The sequence below is a fragment of the Triticum aestivum genome, chromosome 6B (genome assembly GCF_018294505.1).
Source record: "Triticum aestivum cultivar Chinese Spring chromosome 6B, IWGSC CS RefSeq v2.1, whole genome shotgun sequence".
Classification (NCBI taxonomy): Eukaryota; Viridiplantae; Streptophyta; class Magnoliopsida; order Poales; family Poaceae; genus Triticum; species Triticum aestivum.
The window spans coordinates 239,240,287-239,252,359 of NC_057810.1; positions in this window are offsets into that span (position 1 = coordinate 239,240,287).

The following is a 12,073-nucleotide window of genomic DNA, read 5'->3' on the forward strand; positions in this document are numbered from 1 at the left end:
ACTCCAATGGCGCAACAGGTATGTTTTAAACCTATTTCTTTAACTGGATTGCTGTTCTAACTTCTTGCTCTATGTTGATTTCAGTTTAAGTTGTATAAACAGTTATGTTCTCATGTGATGCACATTACAAGTGCTGCCAATGTTGTGTAGTTTCTCACACTTATATTCTGTCTATGCTGTTGTGTCTTAAAAATATATGAGTTGAACTGTGTCTCTATCTTGATTAGGGAACATAAACTAGAATGATATGGACAATACAGTGACCATAGTACATAGATATATGTTTGTTTCATGCTGTTATCCTGTCCACCTTACTACTGAACGGTTTACCAAAATGAGTTTCGTATACTACAAGCTAAACCTGTGATGTGTCTGCTTGTTTCTCTTGTAGTATGCAAACAGAATATTGGAGAAGAGCACCCCACTATGCAATGGTAGAGAAAGTAATGCAGATAAGGTTCAAGATAGTGAGACAACCCTGTTGGTCTCCAAGAAAGGTGATAAAAACGATCTTGTAGACAGTGAGAAAACCCCACAGTCCTGCGTTGATGTAGTGTTCGAGTTACTGGCCAGTACCGCTGGCACAAGCTCTTCGAACTCGCTGCCTGAATCACTTCGGCTTCTTCAGTCTCAGCTACAAGCTGAAAGGCATTAGTCAGCTGTGCTGCGGCAAGAAGCCGAAGGACTGAGGAAGTCCCTGCAGAATTCAGATGCATACTTTCTTGTGCAACAGCAAGCGCTGGAGGATTTAAGCGCCAAACAAGAGAAAGTTAATAAGCTTGCTAAGCATCTTGCCAGCATTATGGGTACCCAGGATATTGTTTCTTGAACTCTTCTGAAGTGGTTTCAGTTCTGGACTTGTTTTGCTGCGGCGTTTATATGCTGCTTTGTTCCCTATATTTGCACTGGTGGCGAACTTTGATGCCCAGTGGATGTAATATGTGTAATAGCCATGATAGCCTAGCATAAGTTGCTTGCTTATTTATTTCCTTGTTGTCTTGTTTATTTGTTTGCTTGTAGTCAGTGCAGTTCTTTTTCCGCGGTTTGCTAGTGGCTGCAATAACCTATTTTTTAAAACTAGGCCACAATAACCATGGGCTAATATTTACTGTAGTGACACTGGGCCTCCTACGGGCCGTAGAAATAGTGGGCCTTCTACGGGCCGTAGAAACAGCAGGCCTTCTACGGGCCGTAGAAACAATGGGCCTTCTATGGGCCGTAGAAACAATGGGCCTTCTATGGGCCGTAGAAACAATGGGACTTCTACGGGCCGTATCATCAATGGGCCTTATACGGGCCGTATGATCGATTGGCCAAACATGCCGCATTATGGCCGTAAACGGGCTAGAGTTGGAATTATCCATTCATGGGCTGACCATAACGGGTCATCGTTAATAGGCCATATTTGATGACGCTATGAAAATGGCCCAACGTATTAACGGACCACAAATGGGCTGACTGTAACCATGGGCTGAATTTGGCCCACAAGCAGAAAATGACAGTAATGGGCCGTAAGTAAACGAATGCTGGAAATGAGCCCAAGAATAAATGGGCTCTCAGAAGGCCAAAAGATAACATGGGCTGGAAATGGCCCAACTGAATAGCGGGCCCTTAATGGGTATAAATTGATACATTGTTCATTACGGGCCAGTTTCACCATGGGCCGTTAATGGGTGTAAAGTGATACACTGTTCATTGCGGGCCAGTTTCACCATGGGCCGTTAATAGGCCAAAAGTTACATAGGGCCTCATATGGGCCGAAAGACGTCATGGGCCATACATGGGCCAGAAGTGAAAATGGGCTGGAATCATATTGGATGGCCTAGATGACGCTACTGGGCCTAATTCGGATAGGGCGTAACGGCCCTTGGGTTAGCGGGCTGTAAATGGGCTATATGCGAACAGGTCGTTAACAGGCTTTCCATGGGCCGGCTCGCCACCTTTTGACCAAGTCAAACGGGCCGGCCTTTTCACAGGAATGGGCCTCTGTTGGGCCGTGCCATGTGTTGACGTATCATAGGCGCCTTCTGTCCAATGAGTGGATGACATTTGTCCCGAAGATGAGACGACACGTGTTTCCTCCAGCCAATGATGATTTTACATGTGGAAAATCCCCATTGGTCGGGGCAGTTAACGGGTTATCGAATCCAAAACCCGACCCGATAGCTTAACGGCGTTCCGTTACGGTGGATGCCACGTGTCGGTCACCTTGACGAAAGCACTTCTGTGACGCGCGATTTATCATCATGGAAGTGGACACTTCCGTGATGATAATTTTGGTAATGTCATGGAACACTTCTACGACAGCACAGGTATGATTATCTTGATTCTGTCATAAAATTGTCATGGATGTACATGCATGACAAAAACGCGACCTACTATGACAAACACGTATCAGCACGGAAGTGTATTTTTTTTGTAGTGATATGAATGCCTCCGGCGATGTACCGGCGTGGGCAATGAATCAAGAGTGACATGTATGAAAAATTATGCATGGTGGCTTTGCCACAAATATGATGTCAACTACATGATCATGCAAGGCAATATGACAATGATGATGTGTGTCATGATAAACGGGACGGTGGAAAGTTGCATGGCAATATATCTCGGAATAGCTATGGCAATGCCATAATAGGTAGGTATGGTGGCTTTTTTGAGGAATATATAAGGAGGTTTATGTGTGATAGAGCGCATCGTATCACAGGGTTTGGATGCACCGGTGAAGTTTGCACCAACTCTCAAGGTGAGAAAGGGCAATGCACGGTACCGAAGAGGCTAGCAATGATGGAAGGGTAAGAGTGCGTATAATCCATGGACTCACATTAGTCATAAAGAACTCATATACTTGTTGCAAAAGTTTTATTAGCCCTCGAAGCAAAGTACTACTACGCATGCTCCTAGGGGAAGGGTTGGTAGGAGTTAACCATCGTGCGATCCCGACCTCCACTCATAAGGAAGGCAATCAAAAGAGCATCCCATGCAACAAATTTGTTACACAACTTTTACCATACATGCATGCTACAGGACTTGCCAACTTCAACACAAGTATTCCTCAATTTAACAATTACCCAACTAGCATGACTCTAATATCACCACCTCTATATCTCAAAACAATTATCAAGCATCAAATTGATCATAGCATCCAATTCACTTCCTATGATAGTTTTTATTATACCCAACTTGGATGCCCATCATTCTAGGACCAATTTTATAACCATAGCAAATACCATGATGTTCTATAAGACTCTCAAAATAATATAAGTGAAGCATGAGAGATCAAAAATTTCTACAAAATAAAACCACCGCCGTGCTCTAGAAGATATAAGTGAAGTACTAGAGCAAAACTATCTAGCTCAAAAGATATAAGTGAAGCACACAGAGTATTCCTAATAAATTCCAAATCATGTGTGTGTCTCCCAAAAGGTGTGTACAGCAAGGATGATTATGGTAAACTAAAAATCAAAGACTCATATCATACAAGACGCTCCAAGCAAAACACATATCATGTGGCGAATAAAAATATAGCTCCAAGTAAAGTTACCGATAGACGAAGACGAAAGAGGGGATGCCTTCTGGGGCATCCCCGAGCTTAGGCTTTTGGTTGTCCTTGTATTATATTGGGGTGCCATGGGCATACCCAATATTTAGGCTCTTGCCACTCCTTATTCCATAGTCCATCAAATCTTTACCCAAAACTTGAAAACTTCACAACACAAAACTCAACAGGAAATCTCATAAGCTCCGTTAGTGCAAGAAAGAAAAACCACCACTTAAGGTACTGTAATGAACTCATTCTTTATTTATATTGGTTTTAAACCTACTGTATTCCAACTTTTCTATGGTTCATACCCCCCGATACTAGCCATAGATTCATCAAAATAAGCAAACAACACAGAAAACAGAATCTGTCAAAAATAGAACAGTCTTTAGCAATCTGTAACTTTCGAATACTTATGGAACTCTAAAAATACTACCAAAATAGGAAGTCCTGGGAAACTTGTCTATTGATCTACTGAAAGAATAATCAACTAAAAAGCACATTTCTATGATTTATTAAATTTATTCTTGTGCGCGCAAAAGTTTCTGTTTTTCAGCAGAATCAAATTAACTGTCACCCTAGTTTATCCTATTGGTTCTAGTTGGAACAAACACTAATTAAAACATAAAACCACATCTAAACATCAGCTAGATGAATTATTTATTACTGAACAGAAGCAAAGTGCAAGGAATAAAAATAAAATTGGGTTGCCTCCCAACAAGCGCTATCGTTTAACGCCCCTAGCTAGGCATAAAAGCGAGAATAGATCTAAGTATTGCCATCTTTGGTATTCAATTCATAAGTGGCTCGCATAATAGATTCATAAGGTAATTTGACTTTATTTCTAGGGAAGAGTTCCATGCCTTTCCTTAACGGAAATTGGAATCTAATATTCCCTTCTTCATATGAATAATTGCACCAATCGTTCTAAGGAAAGGTCTACCAAGAATAATAGGACAAGAAAAATTGCAATCTATATCAAGAACGATAAAATCTACGGGCACATAATTCTCATTTGCAACAATAATAACATCATTAATCCTTCCCATAGGTTTCTTAATAGTGGAATCCGCAAGGTGCAAATTTAAAGAGCAATCATCAAATTCATGGAAACCTAGCACATCACATAAAGTTTTTGGAATCGTGGAAACACTAGCACCCAAATCACACAAAGCATTGCATTCATGATCTTTAATTTTAATTTTTATAGTTGGTTCCCACTCATCATAAAGTCTTCTAGGTATAGAAACTTCCAATTCAAGTTTTTCTTCATAAGATTGCATCAAAGCATCAACGATATGTTTGGTAAAAGCTTTATTTGGACTATAAACATGAGGAGAATTCAACACGGATTGCAACAAGGAAATACAATCTACTAAAGAACAATTATCATAATTAAATTACTTGAAATCCATAATGGTGGGCTCATTGCTATGTAAAGTTTTGACCTCTCCAATCCCACTTTTACCAAATTTAGCATCAAGATCTAGAAACTCTAAATCATTGGGATGCCTTTTAACTAAAGTTGACTCATCTCCAGTCCCAACATTATCAAGATTCATATTGCAAAACAAAGATTTAATAGGGGACACATCAATAACTTTTAGATCTTCATCATTATTTTCATGGAAACTAGAAGAACACACTCTTACAAAGCAATCTTTCTTAGCACGCATCCTAGCGGTTCTTTCTTTGCACTCATCAATGGAAATTCTCATGGCTTTGAGAGACTCATTGATATCATGCTTATGTGGAATTGATCTAAGTTTCAAAGAATCAACATCAAGATAAATCTATCAATGTTTGTAGCCAATTCATCAACTTTAAGCAATTTTTCTTCAAGCAAAGCATTGAAATTCTTTTGAGAGATCATAAATTCTTTAACACTATTCTCAAAACCAGAGGGCATCTTATTAAAATTTCCACAAGAGTTGTTGTAGGAATTACCATAATTATTAGAGGAATTACTTGGAAACGTCCTAGGATTAAAGTTTGCTCTATACGCGTTGTTACCAAAATAATTCCTACAAACAAAATTCACATCCATAGATTCATTATTATTCTCAATCAAAGTAGACAAAGGAATATCATTAGGACCAATAGGATCACTCTTATTAGCAATTAATTTCATAAGTTCATCCATCTTTCCACTCAAAACATTAATCTCTTCTATCGCATGAACTTTTTTACTAGTAGATCTTTCGATGTGCCATTGAGAATAATTAACCATAATATTATCAAGGAGTTTAGTAGCTTCTCCTAAAGTGATTTCCATAAAGGTGCCTCCCGCGGCCGAGTCTAAAAGATTCCTAGAAGCAAAATTCAATCCGGCATAAATTTTTTGTATGATCATCCATAAATTCAAACCATGTATAGGGCAATTGCGAATCATTAATTTCATTCTTTCCCAAGATTGGGAAACATGCTCATGATCAAGTTGTTTAAAATTCATAATATCGTTTCTAAGAGAGATGATCTTAGCGGGAGGAAAATACTTAGAGATAAAAGCATCTTTGCACTTATTCCATGAATCAATACTATTTTTAGGCACGATCTCTAAGTGAAAACGGAAATAACTGCAATTTAACAATATCATTTCCATATCTTTCTTCTTTTGCATATCACACAAATCAACAAAGTTGTTTAGATGAGTAGCGGCATCTTCACTAGGAAGGCCGGAGAATTGATCTTTCATAACAAGATTCAACAAAGCAGCATTGATTTCACAAGATTCAGCATCATTAAGAGGAGCAATCGGAGTGCTAAGGAAATCATAATTGTTGGTATTGGAAAAGTCACACAATTTGGTATTATCTTGCGCCATCGTGACAAGCAATCGAACACACAAGCACAGGCAAGCGAAAGAAAAGAGGCGAATGGAAAAGAGAGGGCGAATAAAACGGCAAGGGTGAAGTGTGGGTGAGGAAAACGAGAGGCAAATGGCAAATAATGTAATGCGAGGGAGATAAGTTTGTGATGGGTACTTGGTATGTCTTGACTTGAGCAAAGACCTCCCCGGCAACGGCGCCAGAAATTCTTCTTGCTACCTCTTGAGCACTGCGTTGGTTTTCCCTTGAAGAGGAAAGGGTGATGCAGCAAAGTAGCGTAAGTATTTCCCTCAGTTTTGAGAACCAAGGTATCAATCCAGTAGGATTGAGGGAGTCCTGGACTAGGGGGTGTCCGGACAGCCGGACTATCATCGTCAGCCGGACTCCAAGACTATGAAGATACAAGGTTGAAGACTTCGTCCCGTGTCCGGATGGGACTTTCCTTGGCGTGGAAGGCAAGCTTGGTGATACGGATATGTAGATCTCCTACCATTGTAACCGACTCTGTGTAACCCTAGCCCTCCCCGATGTCTATATAAACCGGAGGGTTTTAGTCCGTAGGACAACAACCATTACAACAATCATACCATAGGCTAGCTTCTAGGGTTTAGCCTCCTTGATCTCGTGGTAGATCCACTCTTGTACTACCCATATCATCAATATCAATCAAGCAGGAGTAGGGTTTTACCTCCATCGAGAGGGCCCGAACCTGGGTAAAAACATCGTGTCCCTTGTCTCCTGTTACCATCCGCCTAGACGCACAGTTCGGGACCCCCTACCCGAGATCCGCCGGTTTTGACACCGACATTGGTGCTTTCATTGAGAGTTCCTCTGTGCCGTCACCGATAGGAAGGATGCCTCTTCCCGTCTTCAAGGACGGTATCTTTGCCAAAGGAGCCTTGGCCGCCGGCCAAACTATCCGGCTAGGTGGTTTTCTCATGACCGCCTGTTCGGCCACCGCTTCGACGATGACCTCTCGGGTCATCAAAAGCAATCTTCACGTCAACTCAGAATTCGCCGAGCAGCCGGATCCAACAGAGCTCTCGTCCGTAAACGAACTCTTGGATCGCATCGCCGCCCTGGGAGTCGCTACAGACTACAATCAGATTGGGCTTAAAACCGATCTGAGAGAGATTAACTCTCCCCAGGTTACCCACCACGTCGCGGTGGTAGAGGAACATCACGGCGACTCTTCTCCTATATTGAAAACTAGTCATGTCCGGGCTTCCGAACCCTCCATGCCGGATTCCCGCGGAGGGACGGACTTCGATCAAGCGCTGAACCTAAAGTCAGGCATCGGACCGGACTCGTTGGACAACGTTCCACTTTCCAAGCTTCCGAATTCGGAAACTTCTCAGCCCTTGAGCCTTGAGACGGGTAGGGTTCCGGACTCAATTCCACCCACCCACCCAGACATATGCGATCTATCTCTAATCCGGCAAGAGCCTGCTGAAACAGTACATCATTACTGGGCCAGATTCCTCCTGGTTATGGACAGGATAAAGGACTGCCGAGAGGAAAACGCAATCTCAATTTTTTGCAATAATTGCACGGACGAGGGAATCTTGAACGCCGTCAGCCGTCGTGAAATCACACGCTTCGCCGACCTGGCGTCCATAGTACGAAAGTACTGTGCGATGGAGAGTTTCCGGAAAACCGAAAATAAGTTTTGGGACAATCCGGCCCCGAATACAACCCTAGTCCGCAACAAAAGGGTGCATTACACTCAGGCACCAGGTACAAAAACCAAAAAGCAAAAACCCCATAAAGGGCACGGAACCGTACTGGAGGGATGGCTTAGCGGACCCTGTAAAATTCACAGTACAGAGGGCGCCACCCCAACACATAGCCTTCGAGCATGTTGGATATTACGGCAGGTGGCCAAAAGTGGCGAGGAGCTTCTAGCCCCGGAAAACCACTCCAACAATACCGGTACGGTATCAACAGTCTTCGAAACTTTCGCATCAAACAATATGCGGAAACGAACAATCCGCAGCCTCGCCGAAGTCTACCAAGTAGCAACAACAAATCCTTGGAGCGACACGGCCATCACCTTCAACGCCAGCGACGAACCTAAATTCCGAACAGCCCGAGCACCAGCCGCATTGGTCCTTAGTCCAATAGTGGACGTCTTTCGACTTACCAAGGTACTCATGGATGGCGGCAGCGGATTAAACCTCATCTACGAGGAAACTCTTCAAAAAATGGAAATAGACTGGAGCCGCATTGAGCGAAGCAGCACAACCTTCAGAGGAATAATCCCTAGCCGGGAAGCGCGCTGCACCAGAAAAATCACACTTGATGTGGTGTTCGGCTCGCCGGACAATTACAGGTCCGAAGAAGTCACGTTCCAAGTGGCCCCGTTCAGCAGCGGATATCACGCTATATTAGGACGAGAGGCATTCACAATTTTTCAAGCCGTACCCCATTACGGGTACATGAAGCTCAAAATGCCTGGGCCCGGCGGAATAATCACTCTCGTTAGTGATCCGGACATAGCACTCCGCGCCGAAAACAAGACAGCCGCATTAGCCCTGGAGGCACTATCCGAAGCCCTAGCGGCAGAAGAACTCACCGCGCTACGCTCTACGGTGAATAGGGACGATGTGATACTCGATAAGAGATCCAAGTCCACCTCCTTTAAACCAGCGGACGAAATAGTAAAATTCCAGGTCCATCCAACGGACCCGACAAAGACGGCCTCCATCGGGGCACAGTTGAACCCTGATGTAGACGCCGCACTGCGAGAATTCCTTCGGGAAAATTGGGACATTTTCGCCTGGCACCCTTCAGATATGCCGGGAATCCCACGCAGATTGGCAGAGCATAGCCTAAATATCCTAAAAGGGTTCAAGCCAGTCAAACAGGCTCTTCGACGATTTTCCGAACCCAAAAGACAGGCAATGGGAGAAGAACTAGCCAAACTATTGGAAGCCGGATTCATCAGAGACATCAAACATCCGGATTGGCTAGCAAACCTGGTAATGGTACCAAAGAAGGACAAATCCTGGCGCCTATGTGTCGATTTTAAAGACCTCAACAAGGCCTGCCCAAAGGATCCCTTCCCCCTCCCCCGCATCGACCAAATAATCGATGCTACCGCAGGGCACGATTCATTGTGCTTCCTGGACGCATACTCCGGCTACCATCAAATCAAGATGGCGGAAGCGGACCAAGCCGCAACGGCATTCATTACTCCATATGGACCATTCTGCTTCAACACGATGCCCTTCGGACTTAAAAACGCCGGCGCAACATATCAGCGCATGATTCAGACATGTCTGGCTACCCAGATCGGCAAAACAGTAGAGGCATACGTAGACGACGTAGTCGTCAAAACCAAACACGTCGAAACTCTAGTAGACGATTTGAGGCTCACATTCGACAACCTCCGAGCATATGACATCAAGCTGAATCCGGAAAAATGCGTTTTCGGCGTACCAGCCGGAAAGCTCCTGGGCTTCATTGTATCCGGTAGAGGAATTGAAGCAAACCCGGCCAAGATCCGAGCTCTGTCACAGCTGGATATTCCAAAAGACCTCAAACAGATACAAAAATTGACTGGATGCGTGGCGGCTCTAAGCCGCTTTATCTCCCGTTTGGGAGAAAAGGCATTGCCCCTCTATCGCCTCCTCAGACGCACCGAACACTTCGAGTGGACGGATGCTGCCACTGCCGGACTCGAAGAAATAAAAGCCATATTGGCAACAAATCCGGTCCTGGCTGCGCCTAACCTGGGCGAACCAATGTTGTTATACATCGCGGCAACACATCAAGTTGTAAGCGCGGTACTCGTCGTAGAACGAGAGACAGAAGGGCATAAATTCCCTCTTCAAAAACCAGTGTACTACGTATCCACTGTTTTAACTCCCTGCAAGTCCCGTTACCCGCACTATCAAAAGATAGCGTATGCGGTGTTCATGGCATCCCGGAAGCTCCGACACTACTTTCAAGAGTGTTCGATAACAGTGGCCTCCGAAGTACCCCTAAATGACATTATAAACAACCGCGACGCGACGGGCAGGATTGCAAAATGGGCCATTGAGCTCTTACCATTCGATATAACTTACAAACCTCGGCGAGCTATAAAGTCGCAAGTTTTGGCTGACTTTGTCGCTGAGTGGACTGAAGCCGAACTCCCTAAAGAGTACGGCGCATACTCCAATTGGATTATGCACTTCGACGGCTCCAAAATGTTGGCCGGATTGGGGGCTGGCGTCGTATTGACGTCCCCAACCGGGGACACAGTCCAATACGTACTTCAGATAATGTACACGGACTCCAACAACGCAGCCGAGTACGAGGCCCTCTTACATGGCCTCCGGATGGCAATCTCCATGGGCATTCAACGCCTAGAGGTGCGCGGGGACTCAAACCTCGCAATATCCCAAGTAAATGGAGACTTTGACGCCAAGGATCCGAAAATGGCAGCCTATCGTAACGCTGTCCTTAAAATGTCAGCTCGGTTCGAAGGACTTGAATTCCACCACGTAGCCAGGGATAATAACCAAGCGGCCGACGTATTGGCACGCATCGGCGCAAAACGTGACGCTGTCCCTCCAAACATCTTCCTGGAACGGCTGTTTAAGCCATCCGTACTATGGGAAGAGGAGTCCGGAAATAACAAACCGGAAGCAGCCGCACCAACCGACACAGAGCAATCTGACATAATCGGCGATTCAGCCGATGAAATAACACCTTCAGCCCACGACATAATGGCAGTAATCGCCCCGTGGACAGAGCCATTCCTAGCCTACTTGCTTAGGCAGGAACTTCCCGAAGACCAAAATGAGGCCCGCTGCATAGTTCGGCGATCCAAAGCCTACAAGGTCCATGAGGGAGAACTCTATAAGAAAAGCACAACCGGAGTCCTTCAAAGGTGTATCTCCGAAGAGGAAGGGCGAAACCTTCTGGCTGAAATTCATGCCGGACTAGGCGGACACCACGCCGCAGCTCGGGCCCTTGTAGGAAAGGCATTCCGTACAGGATTTTATTGGCCGACGGCCCGGGCAGATGCTCAGGACTTAGTCCAAAGATGCGTCGGTTGTCAGCTCTTTGCTAATCAGAGCCATATGCCACCCACCGCCCTCAAAACTATACCCATTACCTGGCCGTTCGCGGTCTGGGGGCTTGACATGGTTGGACCCCTTAAAGGGGGAACCCACAAGCAAAGGTACCTATTGGTCATGGTGGATAAATTCACCAAATGGATAGAGGCCAAGCCAGTTAAAACGGCAGAGTCCGGACCAGTGATAGACTTCATATCCGGGGTAGTACACCGTTATGGTGTCCCCCACAGCATCATCACCGATAACGGCACGAACTTCACGGCCGACGAGGTTAAATCATGGTGCAAAAATATGGGCATTAAGCTCGATTACGCTTCAGTCTATCATCCTCAAACCAACGGTCAAGTGGAACGAGCAAATGGTCTAATAATGAGCGGCATCAAACCCAGACTAGTGCGGTCCCTTACGAAATCTGACACGCACTGGGTAGAGGAGCTCGACTCCGTACTCTGGGGGCTGCGGACAACGCCCAACCGTACTACCGGATTCACACCATTTTTTATGGTATACGGCGCAGAAGCAGTTCTGCCCTGCGACATCATTCATGACTCACCTCGAGTGCGCATGTACGAAGAAAGAGAAGCCGAGCTGGATCGGCAGGACAGCTTGGACGCATTGGAGGAAGAACGCGATGTTGC